A 20034-nucleotide genomic window follows, 5' to 3' on the forward strand; every position below is an offset into this window, starting at 1 on the left:
CTTGTCCCCGGACGTGGGCTGTATATGGTCCGCTTGTCCCCGGACGTGGGCTATAGATAAGACCTGCAAAATAAAATTTTCCAAGGGACTCGTATATACTGTGATTGACTTGACCAACTGACTTGACCAAGTTTGACTTGACATAACATGACATGTGTATGACTTGTGATTGTGTGTGTCTTGAGTGAGTGTGTGCACTAACACAAGCAATTAAAAATGCAAAGGCAAAAGACTTGACCAAGTTTGACTTGATATGACATGACATGTGTATGACTTGTGATTGTGTGTGTCTTGAGTGAGTGTGTGCACTGACACAAGCAATTAAAAATGAAAAAGTAAAAATTGTTCGTCATTTTTGTCATGAGTGGAGGGTACCGACTTTCTCCCGAGAAAGAAAGACGTGAAAAATGAAGTTTTATTTTTTAACTTCCCCAAAATAAAAGTCATGATAAGAAAAGGGGAGAAGTTTTGAACTTCCTTGTTGAGTAAGATGAAATGAATCACATAGATTTTGTTCTTGTCATATTGAACTGCCCGTCTTGAGTATAATGTATGCATGATTTATGTTCTTAGGCTAGGAGGCTAAGGACAATTACGTCATGTGACACGATAGATGAATGAACTTAGGTCATGGAGCTAAGCATCACATATGGTGTAAAGAAACAATCTTGAACGTTACTAGGTTTGGAAGCTAAGCACGTATATAGATGAAGTGATCGATGAGTATCGCATAATGAATGTCACATAGGTCAAGGATCTAAGCACAATATGCGATGTATGAAACAATGGACATTGCTTAGGTCTAAAATCTAGGCAAGTATACAATGTCTCTTTTGATGTTGTCTTGAAAGATGACGAAACATGCGCATCGTTGAAGTAAGATTTCATGATAGAAGGTTCCTAGAAGGAAAGGTGATATGGATATGTATGTGTGAGTGAAGTGTGTGAATGTGATACTAAGGTTGGCTGCAAGGGTTATGGCGATGGAAAAAGATGTGAGAAGAGTCAAAGATGATGACTCTTTAGGCTAGGTAGGCTAAATGATGTAGGTTCAAGCCCCCAAGTCTAGCTCTAAATGGGTAGGGGTAAGCGTTGGATATTCTTTGACTCAATCAAGCATGGGTATGAATATAAATGTGAATATGAATGTGAATGTGGCCGCACCTCGATGTGAGGTTGCCTACGTATCCGTTAGGAATAAGGCCAACTTAGCTCTAACCGAACTTTGCACAAGTGTATGTAAACCTCAAAGAGGTCTTTCAAGGGTTGTAATGTGGTTAAGCTTAAGGTTTAAAGAAGAAAGGGGTAAAAGGCTCAAGACCCGAGAGAAGCCCCCAAGATATGCAATTATGTATTAGACTTTGCATGTTTTATTTTTCATATATTTTTTTTTGTTTTGAATTTCTTTTTATTTTTCTTTTTTCCATTCTTGCGAATCAATGTAGGCAATCTCAGATCATGCAGTCCATCACTCACTTAGCATTCATGTTTCTCAGGCACGGTGCCAAGCACTCAATGAGAGACGCAATTTATTTGAACTTACTTTCTGAATGTTACACAATTTGCACACCTTCCAATTCCAAGGTTGAGTGAATGTGGGTTGAAAAAATGAAGGCCAAACGTTAGACGAGGCTCAAAGTGGTTAATGAAAAAATGGCTATGTGATTGAGTGGTTAATGGGGAATGAATGGGTTGCAAAGGTGCCTCAAGTCATTGGTGTACCTTGTGTTTAGTTCAGCAAATTTTTTTTTTTTTGCTAATCACATGATCGAATGTAAGAAAGAGATGTTCATTTATGAAGAAGGTAAAAAATGTGACACATAGACACATGGATAAGGAGAACCTATGCTAGACTTTTTAGGGGGAAGGGTTTGAAACAAAAGAAGAAGAAAACATGAAATCTTGGTGAGAAGCTTGCATCGTGCTTTTTCTTCATGGCTATTTATGAGTTAGTTCTTGTCGCCTACTGAGGAAAAAAGTTACTCGTTGTTGATGCTTTGATTGGAAGGAAAGAAGGAAGGAGTGATGTTCCCCTTATTCTTCCAACTACTGCCTATTGATTTTAGACTCAAGTATTGTGTAAGGAAGAACTCATCTAATACATTAACTCAATACTCGGATTGGAAAGGAAGAGTGCATGAAACAATTTTGAAAACTTATGGGAAATACTCTACTCATTCCTATTACGACGGAAAGCGATGCATTCATGGTCCTAGTATAAGATCATAAACAATATAGTGCATTACTCGAAGACAAAGTGTGTGCAATGACTCAACATGTGTGATTAGTTGAGTTTATTAAGACTCGTGGTATGATCGCATGGCTAGACATGAGGACGCTGTGAAAAACAAAGGACCCAATGACCAAATAGAACGGAAGACTAAAAGACAAACTAACTTGATTAATTTTGTCCAATTTTAATGGTTATGCTATTTACTAGGTGAAAACGGTCCATTGACAATCGTTAGTCATAAATAAGATCAACCACAATCAAAGACAAAGAACACATGTTACGGTTAGCACAAAAAATTACAAGAAACTAGGAAGAGGACTAGAATTCTAGAAGAGTTATAACTCATGGGTATAATAAAATAAATATATAAAGATAAAAATCTATAATCCTATGTTATACGAGTTGACACGAATTAAAGGACTTGGCTAAGAATAGCTTGACACGAAAAGATATAAAAAAAAAATTTTAAAAAAAAGAAGAAAGTTGACGCTAAAAAGACACCTAAACTGGACAGGTTGTAATATATCGGTTATAAATTTTTATCTGTCACTCTGATTGAGACGAAACCAACGCCAAATGAAAAATAAAACCCGGGGCTACAGATCCATAGTTGGCACAACACGTAACTCTTTCTAGAACTCCGGCTATGACCAAAACAAGTTAACTCTTGTGCAGTATACGGGAATTAAAATCCGGGTGACTCAAAAATTTAAAAAAAAAAAAATCTATGGCTCGACTCTAATAATAAAAAAACGGGGTTTGATAAGAGAAAAAAAAATAATTAAAAAAAGTTCAATAAAAAAATGCACACATAAGCATATCGTCACGCATGATGCAATGAATTTCGCAACATAAAGTCAAGTTCTATGTTCGACTATGGTCAAGCTTTTGGGTGTCAAAGGGTACCATGGCTAAGAGTTTGGACGCGTTAGCAAGGCAGCCTCCCTTGAGGGTGTATGCCAACGGGCGGCTCCGCAAGTTCGTGATGAAATTGAACTCGACTCCATGGATTGGGTGGATTTAAAAACTCGGATGAACCATTATTGCCATGAGCGTTTTCGGGTTGATAGAGCATAAATCCCCCGGGCTAACCACATACGCATAACACGTACTATTGTGGCAAAATAGGTAACCTAAAAAAATCATATGCATATTTGAAAATGCCAATTAAATCGCAGGAATACAATTCAAGAATCTTTCAAATCTCATCTACTCATCTTAATTAAATACCGATCACGCAAATCGATAAATAACCAAGAATCCTCCCCAGCGGAGTCGCCAAATTGTAGGCGTCGTTTGCAGTGCGCCTACGTTAAGCATGTGTGAATATGTTTGGCACTCATAGGAAGTGGGAATTGACATTACGATTAGGGACAAGGAAAGTAGGGAGCCGCCAACAAGTTTGTAAGGAACTTGTAAACCGTTCACGGATCATTTAAGGCAACCACGATAAGGGACAACGATAGGCAACAACGATTGACCCGTGAAGGTTACACCCCATTCATAATCCATGAGATTACTAACTCCATATGGTTCGGAACCACGAAAGGAGGATCGGGGATGATTGTACGAAGTGAGTCATGGAGTCACATTCGCCCGTATTGGCCTCTACTCAATTCTTATAGTGAAAAGTGATTCCTGCGATCTCAAAGGCATACAAACAAAAATTCAATTTGCTCTAAACTATTATTATGCTAAATTGGTTTAATATTAATGCAACACATTACTCTAAAATATTGTGATCACTTGATTAAACAACAAGATTAAAAAGGAACCTAAACCGGTTGTCCAAATTATCTTATTAGGCGTGATTTCCAATTACATATTCCCTTTAAACATGCAAAATGGTGATCAATAAATATAATAGAATAAACATTAATATTGGAAGCAATTTAACATTAAATTGTTAGTCAAATCAAATATATAATAACCTAATCATGATACTAGCAATATAAAATAAAATAAGAGTAGTTAAATTAATTAATTACTCACATTCCGCACGTTCCTTTAGATTGCTACATCATGAATAAACTGTTAGTAACTTTAATTAAGATATAAATCAAACGGGAATTAAATTAAATTAAAATTAGAGTTGATTTGGTCCAAACCCTCAGTTAATTATACCTTTCACGCCTTGGTTTAAGTATAGAACTTTAGGTACTGTATGGACTCCTTGGAGTGCTTAAAGGAAGGAATAGTGAAAGAATGGGGAGGCTAGTGTTTAGGCTAAAGACGGAGAAGAGAATAAATTTGTGATCAATCTTGTTGATGATTTTAAAAGGTGTGATATGACCTCTATATATAAGGAAAAAAGAGGGGTCGAATCAAGAAAAGATAAAGATTCGAATCGGATAAAACTCTTGCGATAGACAACAGTTTTTGCGGTTTTTGTTTTTATCATATCTTTTGATCCAGAAATTAGAATAAGATAAATAAGATATCGTTGGAAAGCTCTTGAAGTCTAATTTCTAACCCAATTAGAATAAGATTTAAATAGTTTGTAGAACAAAAGATATGGCCGAAATAGTGAGACGATGTCAGTTTTGGATAGAGTTTGATATTTAATTCATATCTTTTCCGTTATAGCTCGGAATTGATATTATAATATATCATTGGAAAAATAATTTCAAGGGCTATCCAACCATATAAAATTTGGATAAAAAATATGAGGCACGAAAATAATATCTTTCTATCTTTGAATGTCTTTCAATTCAAATAAAATTAGGACTTTCAAAAAAAGGAGTTTTATTCAATTTCAAACTATTTAATCTTATCTTTTCAAAAAGGATAATCAAGATCTTTTAGAAACTTATAGAATCTTCCAATTAATCCTAATTGGTTTAGGAATGTGATTAAATAATTTGGACCCTCCACATGATCATTGGGTCGTAGGTAAGGTGGGCTTAGGTTCGGTTTGGGCTCGGTTTAATATTTTGGCCATAACTTATTTGTTATAACTCGGATTTGGGCTTATAATATATCGTTGGAAAGCTCTTTTCAAGCCCCATCCAACTATTCAATAATTGGACCCATATTATGACCAAAATAAACTGGATCAAACGTTTTTATAAAAAGGACACGAAATGAATGATTTTAAAGGACAAGAAATGAATTATTTTGGGTTTAAAGGCACGAAAAGTGGAAAATAAGTTATGGTTTGGAGAAATGGGCTAGGAATTGGGTTGTTTTATGAAATGGAAATATGGATTCAAGCACTCCAAAAATTAAATACTCAACCCGACCAATAATGGCGGTAAAAGGTTGTTCATCATCGAGTTTGGTTTTGGGGAGACATTTTTAGGTGTCTACAAACCCACAAAGCAAAGAACCAAACCATAACTAACCATCTCAGAGTCGAATCTCAGCTCCCTTGCGCAACCATGCCCGCCTTCTCCATCTTCCCAAATTCCTTTCCCTAGATCGACACCCAAAATATCTACAAGCCGATTACTCATTCTACTAATCCACTGCTACACTTAGGAGTTCACATTTGACAAAGAAAATTGCTTTGTTGAGCTACATTATCGCCATTAAAGAACTTCTTCCATTTTTTTTTTACAGACATGCTTACTGACTTTTGCTTTACAGTGATAGAGTAAATAGTTTTCTCGCTTCTATTTTCACTCCCCGTTACACATCATTCACCCCGTAATGAAGATGGCCCACTTGCATGTTAGAAAGTTCCATCAAATTGCAAAACTGCCATCTTATATGCCCCAAAATCCATAGTTGCTACGCGCCAAGACTTAACCTTCATCGTATGGTGCGCACGCACCCCTTACCTGCGCACACGCACCATAAGGGTCAGGGATTTTAGCAAATTTTTAGCATTTGGTCGATAATTTCATCCCTCCCCGAGCTGAATGTGGTGCGCGTGCACCCCCTACCTGCGGGTGCGCACTACTGGGGTCAGGGATTTTGCGAAAAGTCACCCCTAGCTTGCTCTTGCTGGTGCGCACACACCAAGGCCCTGCGCGCACGCACTAGCCGTAGTAGCAAGGTGCGTCCACGCCCCTTTTTTACCCCCAAATATGCACCCTTATTTCTCCTTTCTTTCTCCCCTCTTTTTCCCCTTACTTTCCCATTTTGTTCACTCATCAAACCCTACATTTTCTCTTGCAAAATCAAAGCAATTTCACCTCTTTTATTTTCATTTCAACATCAAATTACATTAAAAACATCTCATTTCCGAAATTCAACAAAAAAAAATTCAGATTTTCAAATATAATTTTTAAAATTTTGAATCTTTTTCGAAAATTTGAAGCTTGGTGTGGAGGTTTGGAGATTATCTTTGGGTGTTTTATTTGTTCTTTAAACTTCATTTTAGGCAATTTGCAAGCAATTCAAGGCTTCATTGAGGTATAATTTCTCATTTTCTAGTCATCTTGTTCCTCATTGTTCAGGCTTGAAACCCTTGTTTTTGCTTTCATGGTAGAATTGCATTAATAGTTCTTTTAACTTGTAATTTATGTTGAATGATGTCATTGAGTGTTGAATTGAAACTTCTTCATGATGAATTTGTATAATTTGATTAAATACTTGAATCACCATTGTTGCTCATTTTCTATCTCATGGGTATTCTTATGATGGTTTAATTTCTTTGATAATTCAAGGTTTGAGATTATTTTGCTCAATTTGATTCATGATTTAGTCTTTTGTGTTCAATTTTGCCTTTAATCCATGCCTATTTGACTCACATTCATGATTCTATATTAATGGCATTGTTCATATGTAGCCATCTCTTGCTTTAATTTTGAGATATTTGCATTTGTGCTTGATTCTTAAGCAATTGCTTATGCTTATTCTTGAAATATGACAAATGTTAAGATTTTCTCTAAGTAGTTTTCCTTCTTTTAAATGGCTCCGATCCGTCAAAAGAAGCGGGCAAGATCAAGTTCAAGCAAACCTAGTCATGTTGTTCCACCTCCTCCCAAGGTAGAAGAAACCTACGGCATTGGATTTTCTATAGAATCACATTGGGATCGTTTTAAGCGTCTATCCAAGAGGAAACTAAGACCAACAAGATTTTACGATCAAGCAACAACCAAGTTTCTCGGAATAGATGACGACGTTCACCCTCTTGCAAAGGGCCTCGATCTTTTGGAGTTTTGGATTCGAGTGCTCCTAGTTATGATAGGGTGAACTATAAATTTCTTTCTTCTCTTGAAGTATTTCGAGAACCCGGTGGTGATTCCTCATGGATTTTGACTTTCCAACTTTTCAATAATGATCACACATTGACGGATTCTCAGCTATGTTCCTACTTCAAGTATCCATGGGTCATGGATCAGGACCATATTATCTATCCGGCACATGTTAGAATGGCAAGCGACCATGGATATAATGAGCAACGTTGGTGGAGAAGTATCTCTGAGGACGGGAAGTACGAGCCTCAAAATTCCAAGACAGCTTTAATGATTTATCTAGCTATGCGGTATTTCAACCGCATCCTCACTTACGCCCTTGGCTCTAAGGACTCTTTGGGAGCTATCTCCCGAGAGGAGCTTTGTTGGTTGTGGGTAGCCGACCAAAACGACCATGAGATTGAGCTAGTGGATTTCACGGAGCATTTGATCAATTGGTTTTTAATATCTATGATGGAGTTAGTCTATTGGAGAGCATCTAATTGGGAGGGATGATTTCTATCCTAGCTCTCTACATCAATGATGCCTATAGGACTTTGTTATATGAGCTTCCCCCAATTATCGATCCTAAAAAAAATCTTCTTCTCAATTCCTAAAAATCACCGCCCTTGTGAACCAAATGTTCCTCGATCATACTAGATGGGATGATGTTTTTATTTGGAAAGTTTCCCGGATAAAAGAATGGTTCCTAATCTCATGCAAAGAGGCAACTACCCGACAAAAGGAGAAAGATTCCTTGTCTTTGAGGCCTCCGGTGTGCGATATTGATCCTTCTATTCGACGAAGGAAGAACCATACAAGAGGCCGCTCAACCAATGCCTTCTCGACGAATGTTTAAACTCTTCCCCCGGTTGAACTAGGAGGTACGCCTATTCCTTTTCCCTCTCCTACTCCTTCTACTTTTGATTTGTCTACCATTCATGCAAGGCTTGATTCTATTTCTAATGTGTTATGCTCTATGCCTACGGTGAAAAACCCATATCTTTGCTATGACTATCATGCAAATCAATTGTACGATTTACATTTTTGGAGGGGGAAGATTGAGCCTATTAGAATTACCCGTATCTCCCGGTCCAACAAGGACCTATCCCTCAATGGGAGTCTTTTGATCCTACCATGGGTCTAGGCCTTGCTACCCTTATTGGGAGGTCCCTCATGTTCACCCTAGTGCTATCATAGGCACCACCCCGGCCACTTACGACTATAGGCGGCACGTTGGTTGTGATTATACATACGATCCCGCTAACCCTTCGCCCTTTCCAGACCCCGAGGTAGGTGGGGTAGGTCGGGTGAGCCGGTCTTAGATGATTGGTCTCATTTTTATGTGGTTGATAGAGCTAGGAGGGAAGGTAGGTTAAGGGGTAAGGCTCCCATGGAGGTGAGCGAGATGGCTAGCTCTAATCATATGAGGGACACTGATGAGGGGAGTTTTAATTTTTCCCCTTACCATAGTGCGGAGTGATACTATCATGGCTACCCCCCTTCTTATGTTCTTTATATGATGTTTCTCTGTTGCGTATATGTTATTAGGTTTAGAGTTGGGGGGTAGTCCATTTATAGCTTGGGGTTGCTTTATGTCGTTTGTTTATGCGTTTCACCGTTTCCCCCCTTGCTTTTGTAGTTCATTCCCGGTCTCATATGCTTCTTGTTTTGATCTATATGTCTCTTGGTTTTATGATGATGATGTTGTACTTCTACTGAAATATGTGTCCGGTTATTGGTTTTATTGATTGTTTCGCTGATCGATCTCTGCTCTGTTTCTCTGTGTCTTTATTATGATGATTCCTAATGATGATTGTTTGATATCTTGTCTCTTGATTCTGCTTCAGTCTGATGATTTTGCTTCCTATTCTCATTACTTAATCCTATTCCTGATGCTATCATTACTTGCTTTTTCTTTATTTTCATACATTTTATTTTCTCTTTTATTCTTTTCTTTTGTATTGAAGTTACTAACAATTTTCTTTGTATACAGTTTTTATTTCTGACGTTTCTTTATTCCTTATGCTTTGGATTTCGAAGATTCGTAAAGGTTCTCTTTCTCCTTGTTTAATGTAGTATAGCTTTGGTGCTCGGTGAGATATTTCTATTTCTCTTCTTTTTCTTTTCTTGGTTGCTTAGTCTAGGATTAGTTCTAGGAGGAGTTGAATGGTTCGAGTTTGTTTTCTTTTTAACACCCTAGTGTGTTTGTGAACATTAGCGTTGTGGCCGAATATTCACTTGTTTGTTGATTGGGATTTATGTGTGTTAGCATTACTTCCTTGTTGCTTTCGACTTCTCCTTTGCTTTTTTATTTTTCACTTCTTTCCTTTTTCTTCTTTTTCTTTTTCTTTTGGTTTTCCTTTTCCTTCATGTTTTACTTTTCTCGTTTTCTTATTCTTTTCTTTTTTTTCCTGACTCTCTTTATTATGATTTTTAGTCCTTTTCTTTCCTTTGATTTAAAAAAAAAAGAAAATAAAATTCCACTTAAAAAAAATTAGTTTTTTGTAAATATGAATAAAATGTTTTTAAGGCATTGCTTTTCTTTCTTCATAATTTTGCTATTATTTTGGACTTAGTACCACATGAACTTGCACATTGGCTATTATTCTTCCTAAAAACAATGGTTTGCATGGTTTGAGAGTATCTTTGGTTGACTCTAGGATAGGGTATGCTAAGGTAGCGGTTTAAACCTTTTCGGGCCTTGAAGCCGGATTCTTTTGGTTTGTGGTAAGACAGAGATGCTTCCTTTGGCGGATTTGACAACTTTAGTAAGTTTTTGCTACAACCGTGTGAGGATTTTTCTTTTTCAAGCCTTCATCATATTTGATTGTACGGCGTGGATCCTTGACCTTTGCATACCTAATCTTGAATCTTGACTTATAATTCTCAAACACGAGACCGAACCAATTAGGAAGGACAAAGGCAACTTTTCGGGGTTGTAATTTTTCATTTCTAGGATTCTCTTCGTTCTTTTTAGTTCAATCGGTTTACATTTGCCTTCTTGCTAACCATTTGAGCATTTCCCCTTCTTTTCAAGCCATATCTTTAGAACTTTGAGCCTTTTGTTTCTTTTTGTTCCATTTTTGGTTTTTGTGAAGCAAATGGTCACGTTTTTGGAGTTTGTGGTGTAAAAGGTTGGATATTGGTTTTATTTGTAAGCAAGCTCGTCTTTTGTATATATTAAGAATAATGGCAAGTGAATAAATGAAAAGGTCGTCCAAAGTTAAATAAGGCAAGGACATAATAAATGAAACATTGAAAAAGCCATCAAAAGTTAAAAGAGGTGAGGACAACTGCTTTGAAAAAATGGAAATTGCAAAAAGAAAAAAAATAAAAAAAATGTAGTGAAAATGAGAAAATTCAAAAATATATATATATAAATGTGTTTCTTTTCCCTTTTCAAGCATTGAGGACAATGCTTCCTTTTATCTTGGGGGAGAAGCTTTTATGCTTTTTGTATATATGCTTGTGAATATAGCTTTGAATTAGCTTAAGGGTATTAGTTTGTTTTTGTTTGGTGACTTCTTGGTTTTGGTGTCGAGGTTTGGCTAATCTTTGCTTCATAACCTAGGTGTACCACCAAATTGTAAATTTTAGGCCTACCCCTAACCTTTTTCCCTTACGTTACAACCTTTGGGAAAGTCCTTTCGACCTAGTGGTTGAGTCATATACTGAGGGAGGGCATTATGAGTTAAAGCCTAAGGAAAAGGAATGCAAGTTAAAGATATCGAGAACCCTCAAATTTTATTATTTTCTTGTTCCTTTGAGGAACCATAGAGACTCTTCCTAAGGGAAGATTTGAAGCCATTGGGAGAACGCGGTTAGATTGGTTCGGATGAAAGTGGATTGCGCCTCATTAGTTCTCTACGCGGTTAGATCAAACTATATAGATGCTTACTAAAAGAGGATTTGATGCCAATGGGAAAATGTGCTAAAATTGTTTTTAGATGAAAGTGAATTGCGTTTTGGTAGTTCTCTATACTTAGCATGTCCTATGTTTCAATAAACCCTCGATATCTTAGAACGTGCTTACCATTGTTGTTTTAGAAAGTTTGATATCCTTTCGTGCTTTGATCATGTGCAAAAGTCCATGTATAAGCATTTCTTTTCTTTTCAGGGTTTTAAACTTTCTCTTTTCTTTTCTTATGCTTTGCCTCCCTTTTAATAAAAGGAGTTATAGGTTAACCTTTTAGGAAACCTTTACGAGAGCATCACTCGTCCTCTAGGGCGATCTAGGGGTTTAAATGGCTTTTCTTTAGTTGCTAAAATTGACTGTGATTCCTACGAAAGTGAGTTAGTGTATATTCCCATCCTCTCTAGTTTTCTTGTTTCTTTCTTTGCTTTAATAATGTCATCATTTTCCCTTGGGATTGATTTTGTTTTGCTCGAGGATGAGCAAAAGTTTGGCTTGGGGGAATATGATGAGCGTCATTTATGGGGCTCAAAAGAATAAGATTTAGGTTAATTTTCTTTATTTTCTTTCATCATTTTCATATAATTTTTTTAGTTTTATTTGGCTTTCAAGTTTTTATCATTCATTTTGGTTCTTGATTAGTTTTTACGAGTTTCTCATATTTTTAGATGATAATTCATAGTTTTAGTTTTAATTTTATTTTATTATACTCTCTCTCTTAGTTTTATTTGTGTTTTGTAGGTGAATAATCAAGTCAATTTGCCCATTTTGGGGTTGCCTTGCTTGCGGACATCACCTCGAGTTCACTGATGTTAAGGATGCTCTGGAGTGCGGAGTTTGATAAAGCAAGCGAAGGAGCCAAGGCCTCGTGCACCACATAGGGGTGCGCGCAGACCCAGCTTTGTGCGCGCGGCTGTTGGCTGCGCGCGCACGGCCCTATGTAGCCTCCTTCGCTCAATTTTTCTATTTATAGCTTTTAACTTTCTTTTTTTAAGACGACTTAATTTTTTTACGTGAGAAATAATTTTCCAAAAATAGTAGAGAGAGAAAGTAGAGAGAAAAGCTTAAGATTTACTTATTTTGTAATTGAATTTGATCTTAGATTTCAATTGGATCTTTAAATTCCTTCTTCAATTCAATGAAGATTAGTAAGAATTCTTTCCTTTGATTTACTTTTAATGCAATTCTTTCTAGTTTCTTGAATTTTGATTGAGATTACATTCCTTGCTCTGGAATTTGTTGATTGATTGATTTTCCTTTTGATTAAGCTTGAAATGAATATGATTTTGATTGAAATTGTTTTATTTCTTAATTTCACCATGATTAGTGAGTAGATTAGTTAATAGGGAGAAGGGGAAGCATGCTTGATTGATGATTTTTGCTAGTTGATGATACTAACTTGATTGAATGTTGCAATTAAATTGGTTGACATAGTTGTGCTTGTGATTAATTAGACTAGGAGTGATCAACCTATAAGATTAAACTAGATTGCATTGCAAATTTCATTGACATGAACCCTTGATTTGAAAATTGCTTTAATTGATTGAATTTGATTGTGATTTCTCCTAGTTAGCCATTCATAGTGAGCCCTTGATATGCTTATAAGAGATAGCTTTTGGATTCCTTTGATTGCAACTATTGTTTGTATTTTGTGATGTTGAATCAATTGAGTGATCTATGAATTAGCATAATCATTGAGCTTGCATGAGGAACCTAAATCCCTACTGTTTAGCATATTAAAATTCTCAATTTGTCTAGTTTCTTGATACTTTAGTTACCAACCATAACCATTATATTCTTCGAATTAGCTTGAAATAGGCTATAGCTTGCAGTTACTCATTCCTTTGGGTTTTACCCTTGACTTACAATATACTCGTATTACGTTGGTCGAGTGTTTACAAATTAGGTTTGGCTCTAGGGAGAGGTAGATAACGACCTACATTTTCCTCTTGTCAGGCATCAGCAAATTAATTTTCCACCTTAGGTAGATATGTGTATTCTATCTTTTCCAACTGTGTTTTGGTAAGGGGGCAAGCTTTCACTCCTCACTTTTCATATTTTGGAAATTTAGTTGATGAAAAAAGAAGTGTCTCCGAATATTCGAAGTTTCGTTACTCCCAACGCCAATGCTGTTTTGAGACCTTCCACACATGCTTCATATTGCACATCATTGTTGGTAACATCGAAATCTAGCTTTATGGAGATTTGATTTTGTTCTTCTTTAGGTGATACTAATAATACCCGTATGCCATATCCCTTTTGATTTGAGGCTCCGTCGAAGTGTAGAGACCAAGTATAATCTTCCGTGACCATTAAGTCTTTGTTTTGAAAGTCATTCTCGTGTATTGGCGTGGAATCTTCAATTGGGATGTCCACTAAGAAGTCCGAGACCACAGATCCTTTAATAGCCTTTTGGGGCTTGAATATTACATCAAATTGGGCTAAGTTGACTATCCATCTTGGTATTCACATATTTAGTATAGATTTCTCGAAAACATACTTAAGTAAATTCATTCGAGATACTACAAAGACTGTGTGAACTAGCATGTAATGTCTTAACTTGGTCGTAGCCCACACTAATGCGAGGCACAATTTCTCATGTGGTGTATAGCGTATTTCATACTCGAGCATCTTTTTACTTAGATAGTAGATGGCATTCTCTTTTCCTTCTACTTCTTGTGCGAGCATAGCCCCATTGTTTCTTTGGTGACTATTAGGTACAACCTAGAGGAATTCCGGGGAGTGCTGGTGCTAATACAGGAGGATTAGCGAGATAAGCTTTGATCATTTCAAAGGATTTTTGGCACTCGTTGTCCCATATTACTGGAACATTCTTCTTGAGCTTCTTGAATATTGGTTTACATATTGTTTTTAACATAGATATTAACCTACTTATGTATTGCAACCGGCCAATGAATCCCTGAATTTCCTTTTAGGTCTTGAGCAGTGACATTGACATGATTACATTGATCTTGGTTGGGTCTATCTCTATTCCTCTCGAGCTAACAGCGTATCCCAAGAGTTTTCTTAAGGTGACTCCAAAAGCACACTTAGATGGGTTCAACCTCATTTTTTATTTTCTTAGCCTTTCAAAGAATTTTTTTAATGCTATTAAATCCCCTTGGCAATCCTTTAATTTTACAATCATGTAATCTACATACACTTCCACATCCTTGTGCATCATGTCATTCACGTTAGTAAGTCGCTGCTCGTTGATAAGTGGCACCCGAATGGCATCACCGTGTAACAGTAAGTGTCCCAAGGTGTTATGAATGTTGTCTTCTTCTGCCATAAGAATCTGGTTATACCCCGCGTTTCCGTCCATAAACTTAAGAAGTGCGTGATTCGCTGTATTTTCTACTAGAATATTGATGTGTGGTAAAGGGAAGTCATTTTATGGACTTTCCTTATTTAGATCTCAATAGTCGAAACACATTCTTACCCTTCCATCCTTCTTTGGAACTAGGACCACGTTTGCGACCCATTCAGGATTTGGATACCCTGATAAAACCTGTAGTTATTTGTTTTTGTACCTCTTCTTTATTTTAAGAGCTACGTCGGGTTTTATTTGACATAACTTTTGTTTTACAAGTTTCATTCCTAGAATTAGTTTTATTTTGTGTTAAGCTATTTCTCTATTTATTCCTGGCTATCTTTATATGACCAAGCGAATACATCGATAAACTCTTTTAGTAGACTAATTAAATCGGTTCTTTTATCTTTATTAAGTGTTAATCCGACTTTAACTTCTCTTTTAATGGTTGGATCTTTTGAGATATCAACCGTTTCAGTATCTTCAATTACCGGTGTTTTATTTTAAAGTGTTTCCAATGTTTTAATTATTTCTTTGTCATTTTCATTGTTAGTTAAGCAATGCTCGTCATATTGAGTTAAAGAGTGACACGAGGAGTAAGCAAATGAAGGCCTATTATTAAACTCTGAAACCATTACATGAAATAAAGATATATCCGCTGGGACTTGACTACTAACTATTCTAGGAGAAGGTGCTAAAACAGAACAATTGGGGGAAGGTGCTATAGCTAGAGATTTAGAACACTCGATAGGGGAAGACTCTTACTCGAACTCTAACTCAGATGATTCTTCAAACATTGGTCCTTCTCCTATTGTTATAGAGATCTTTCTTCCACTTGGAGTACTCACCTTCATGGTCTTTTGCCATCCTTGAACTAATCCCTCTACTAAAGGGATAAGCTTAGAATGGTAAAAGTTACCACTTTAGAGTACCATTTGAATGAGCAAGGAGTTATCCTTAATATATGTTGACTCATTCTTCTCGTGCCCAAAGAGAAGTTCCATGACATTAAAGTCAAAGCATGGGGGTGCTTTCTTCTTATAAATAGGAGTTGGGATATCATCTAGAAAGTTGCAATCCAAGAAATTTTCAAACCCAGGTTGTCTTTATCCCATTATTGATAAAGGGTTCGGGAAATTCATGGCATGGATAATCCTCTCCCTCTCTTATGAATTGTACATTTAGGGTGAGAGGATAATAATTTATTGGGATTGCTTTCTTGTGGGTACAAGCGTTCCTACGTGCATTGGCCTTTTCCCAGGCTCGCTTAACGTTTTCCAGAGTTGGTTCAAAACTAAGTCCAAAAGTGCCAATTTAGGGAGGCCAGGTTGTCCCATTTGCTTTGTTATCTCCTTCTTCTTTCCAAGAGTCATTCCAGGATAGTGTCCTTGCTTTCCGAGGATAGCATTTAATTTCATGTTAGAGTGGAGGTTGTAGTAAAGAGGGGTCCTTTTATCCTCCTCGATTACGGAGACCTCTTCGTTAAAGCCCCACAAATCTTCATCATTTTCATCATGCTCCACATTTATGATTGGATTTTCGATGGCCTTTATTCTCATTAGAGAAGCCTCAATTGTAATAGGAATTCCTCTAACTCTATCCTTCACTTGTTGATGAAGGGATGAAGGGACGACCTTGAGGTCATGAAGCCAAGGGCGTTCCAACAATAAGTTGAAAGATGCCTTAATGTCTACCACTCTAAAAGTGGTAGCATGTTCTATGACTCCTACCGTTACATTCATGGTGACTGTTCTAAGTGCTTGACGGTGAGTTTTTTCATAGGCTCTTATTCCCTGTGCAGATGGAGACAAGTCTTCATCCCTTATACTAAACATTCTCGCAGTTTAAAGTGGACAAACATTAATTGCTGATCCATTATCTGCAAGAGTCATTGGGACATTCATTCTCTTGCACATTACTGTAAGAATTTAGGATTTGTTGTGTTTGTAACCTTCTAGGGATAAATCCTTGTCAAAAAAGGTTATCAAATTGTTGATCTTAGGTGGATCACTTATGAGAAAGTTATCCAACGCCTCCCGAGGGGTTTCAGAATCTATTCCTATTTTAGCTAGAGCATTCATTAATGCTACTCTATGTTGATGGGATGTAGCTAGTAGTTTCCATACATTCATCTCGAACTTAGTCTTTTTGAGTAGTTTCAAAACATCGTTGTCTTCTATGATAGGTATGGGAACTTGTTGAGTAGTAGGAATATGTTTTTGTGCGTTAATAAGAGGTTCCATTCTCTCGGATCTTATGAGAACGTTTATGGTTGAATCTCCTTCATCCCAAATATCGTCCACTAGATATATTATAGAGAGTGGGGATTCGTTCATATCTTTGAGGTAGACGTCCTTGTAATCACTTTCCCAAACTCCATTGATGGTAGCATCTTTCTCTTGTGGAATTTGGACCATTTTTTTTATTATTATCATTCAGTTTTTGAATTAAATCCGTGAATTTAAAACAATGTTCTATAGTGTGTCCCCTTGATTGATGATATGGACAGTAAAATCTGTTTGTCCTCTTTAGTGATTCAAATGGTCAAAATGCTCTTCAAGATTGGCATAATCAAACCCTCTCGAACCGAGACCATGTTGGGTCAACACAATTTTCCTCTTCAGAAAGTGGTTCATTGTTAATACTTGGCTTCTTGCTTGCAGGAGGCACTGGGAGTTTATTACTATCAATTAAGTCTTGTATAGCTTCCTTTAGCTTCCAGCAATTCTCACTAAGATGGCCCCTACCTTGATGGTATTTTCAATGTGCATTGGGATTTCAATTAGTCGTTCTCCTTTTGACTGGTGGATCCGCAATGATCCAATAGGAGTTATAAGACCTTTTGCATGAATATAGTCAAATGCGGTGTCATAACTCATACCAATAGGAGTAAAGTTTCTTATATGGTGTCTTTTGTCCTTGATTATTCATGGCGAGGACTTCATTCAGATTAACGGTGCTAACATTATTTGAGTGGGTGGTTTTGGGTGAAGAAGGATTGTCGCTCTTCTTTCCTTTCCAGCCACTGTTGGAGTTATTGTTAGCAGCTTTTTACTTTGCAAGGCCGTCTTCAATATTGATTCCGATGTCATAAACGGCCTTGAAAGTATTCAATTTGCTTTGGTACCTGAGATGCTTGGAATAATTTTCCTGGAGATTCTTTATGAATAATCTCACAGACTCTTTTTCAGTAGGCACCTCAATCATCTTAGCGGAAGTTTCCCTTCACTTATTAAAGAAAGAAGTAAAACCCTCATTCTCTTTTTGTTTGAGTATCTCAAGCTCCCTATGATTAGTTTTAACTTGAATATTACATTTATATCTATCAATGAAAGCGTTTACTATAGCATCCCAAGTATAGGTTTTCTCTTTGTCAAGGGAAATGAACCATTGTTAACAAACTGTTTTCAAGAGATAGAGAAAACAATGAATGAAAGACTTTTCTATCAATCCCCTTAATATTCATAATAGTCTCGAAAGCTCATAGGTGGAAATAAAGATTTTCTGTTGCCTTGAATCAAGGGATCTGATGTCATTGGCATTAAACTTCTGCGGAATAAGCTTCTTGTCAACTAGAACCCCTTGTGAGCTAATGCCCAAGAACCTATAGTCATTTTAGAGTTTGCTTAAGCTTCTTGCATGAACTCCATTTGTTTTTGCTTAACAGGGTCATTGATTTGAAGGGACATAGCCTTCATCAATTCAATCATGTCGGCCACATCCTTCCTAAGTTCGTTGAATTCTTCTTGAGTTGCCATTATCTTCTTAGCTTTTCTTTTCGGACAGATTGGTTTGTTAAAAAGTAGTACTTGAACAAAGGTGTTGTCCTTGATTAATTGCCCTTCCTTTCTTGACCAAGTTCTGGAAATTAAACCATTTTATTTGTTGTAATGACTTGACTCTAATTGACTTTGAATTTATTTGTTTTTTAAGGAAAAAAAAAGAAAAAATAGGGTGCATATTTTTTAGAATCAAGTAAAGGTTAAAACAAGTATGGTTTAATTGCAGGATTAATATCAAACGTACCCCAGTAAAAAAATGACGGAAAACAGCGCATACAATACTCTCTGGACATGGTCAAAGTGTGACATACATATTGAGTGTGTGCTTTAATAGTGAGCGTGAGTGACATGCTTTGACTCTTATGTGAGACCATGGAATATGTGCTTAGACTCAATTAAAAACATGACAATTGTCATTAATAAACTGGTTAAACTGATTAAGGAAACTGATTAATAAGACTCGTCGTGATGTCTTAAGTAGAAAATTGGGTTGTCGCTGGAGCAACGGGACTATCGCCAAACCCAAAGACCAGCACCAGGCGACAACATTTTCGCCTGGCGCTCATCACTAGCGCGTGGCGCTACAACCCAAACTTTTGCACCACTGCTGGAACATTGGTCTGGGACTGTTTCCAGTATTTTACTCTAAAGGGACAAGCCTAAAGTTCTACTAAGTTAAGTTTGATCAATTTAATTAGACTTTAATCATTTATATTAATTACTTAATTAAGCAAAGTCCTTTAGTAATTAAACAATTGATTTAGACTCATTCACAAGTTAAACAATCGGTTAGTGAAAACACATATAGGTTATGCACAAGCAAAGAATGAGTTTGCAACCCAATCATGGCTATAGTTCTCTAAAGTTCAAAGATATGGGTTAGTCAAAGAGGGTCCATGGTTATAAGTCCAGATGCACCGCACGGAAGCCTTACCTTTGGAAGGGTTGGCGTGAGAGGATGGGATCCCGTGAGTCAAACTCGCTTCCACGTTTTGATGAATTCAACAAACTCAGATGTACCCCGTAGCCAAGAGCGTTCGATTGGGTATATGGAGCGTGAATCCCCAGAGGGTTATGGACATATGTAGAACACATATGGGTTCAGAAAAAAGGGAAAAACTCAATCAGGATGTAAAATCGAGCAAAAAGTACTAGAACTGGTCAAAAGAAGAAGGTAGATTTCTTGCTTGGTATTGGAAGAACTCGGCGCAAGACAATAGTGCTTGTTGCTAGACTATGAAACTGTTCCCATACAAGAATTACTGTCGCCAAGCGACAAAGCCATCGCTTGGCGATGGCACTATTTTTGCACCGCTAATTCCTATATGACTCAGCAGCTTTCTAGTCTTGAATTTTCTAGTTTTTCGCAGCGTTATATCGATTTTAGTTGTGAAAGATATTTCCCTAACTTACTACACGTAAAAATCCTTTGTTTTCGACGCATTACGGATGGCCTTTCCAATGTGGACCTTTTTATGCTTGTGCCAATAATGTAAATAAAAATTATGCACATGAAATACTTATAACTTTTCGAGTCTCATCCACTCATTCTAAATTATTGCCAAAATAAATTTTAGGAATTAAAATATAAATCCTCCCTAGTGGAGCTGCCAAAAAACTTTAGGGAATATTTCAAGCATCCAACACTTGAGCCCCAATGTAATAAT

The sequence above is a fragment of the Chenopodium album genome, chromosome 2, assembly GCF_948465745.1.
Source record: "Chenopodium album chromosome 2, dcCheAlbu1.1, whole genome shotgun sequence".
NCBI classification, from domain to species: Eukaryota; Viridiplantae; Streptophyta; class Magnoliopsida; order Caryophyllales; family Amaranthaceae; genus Chenopodium; species Chenopodium album.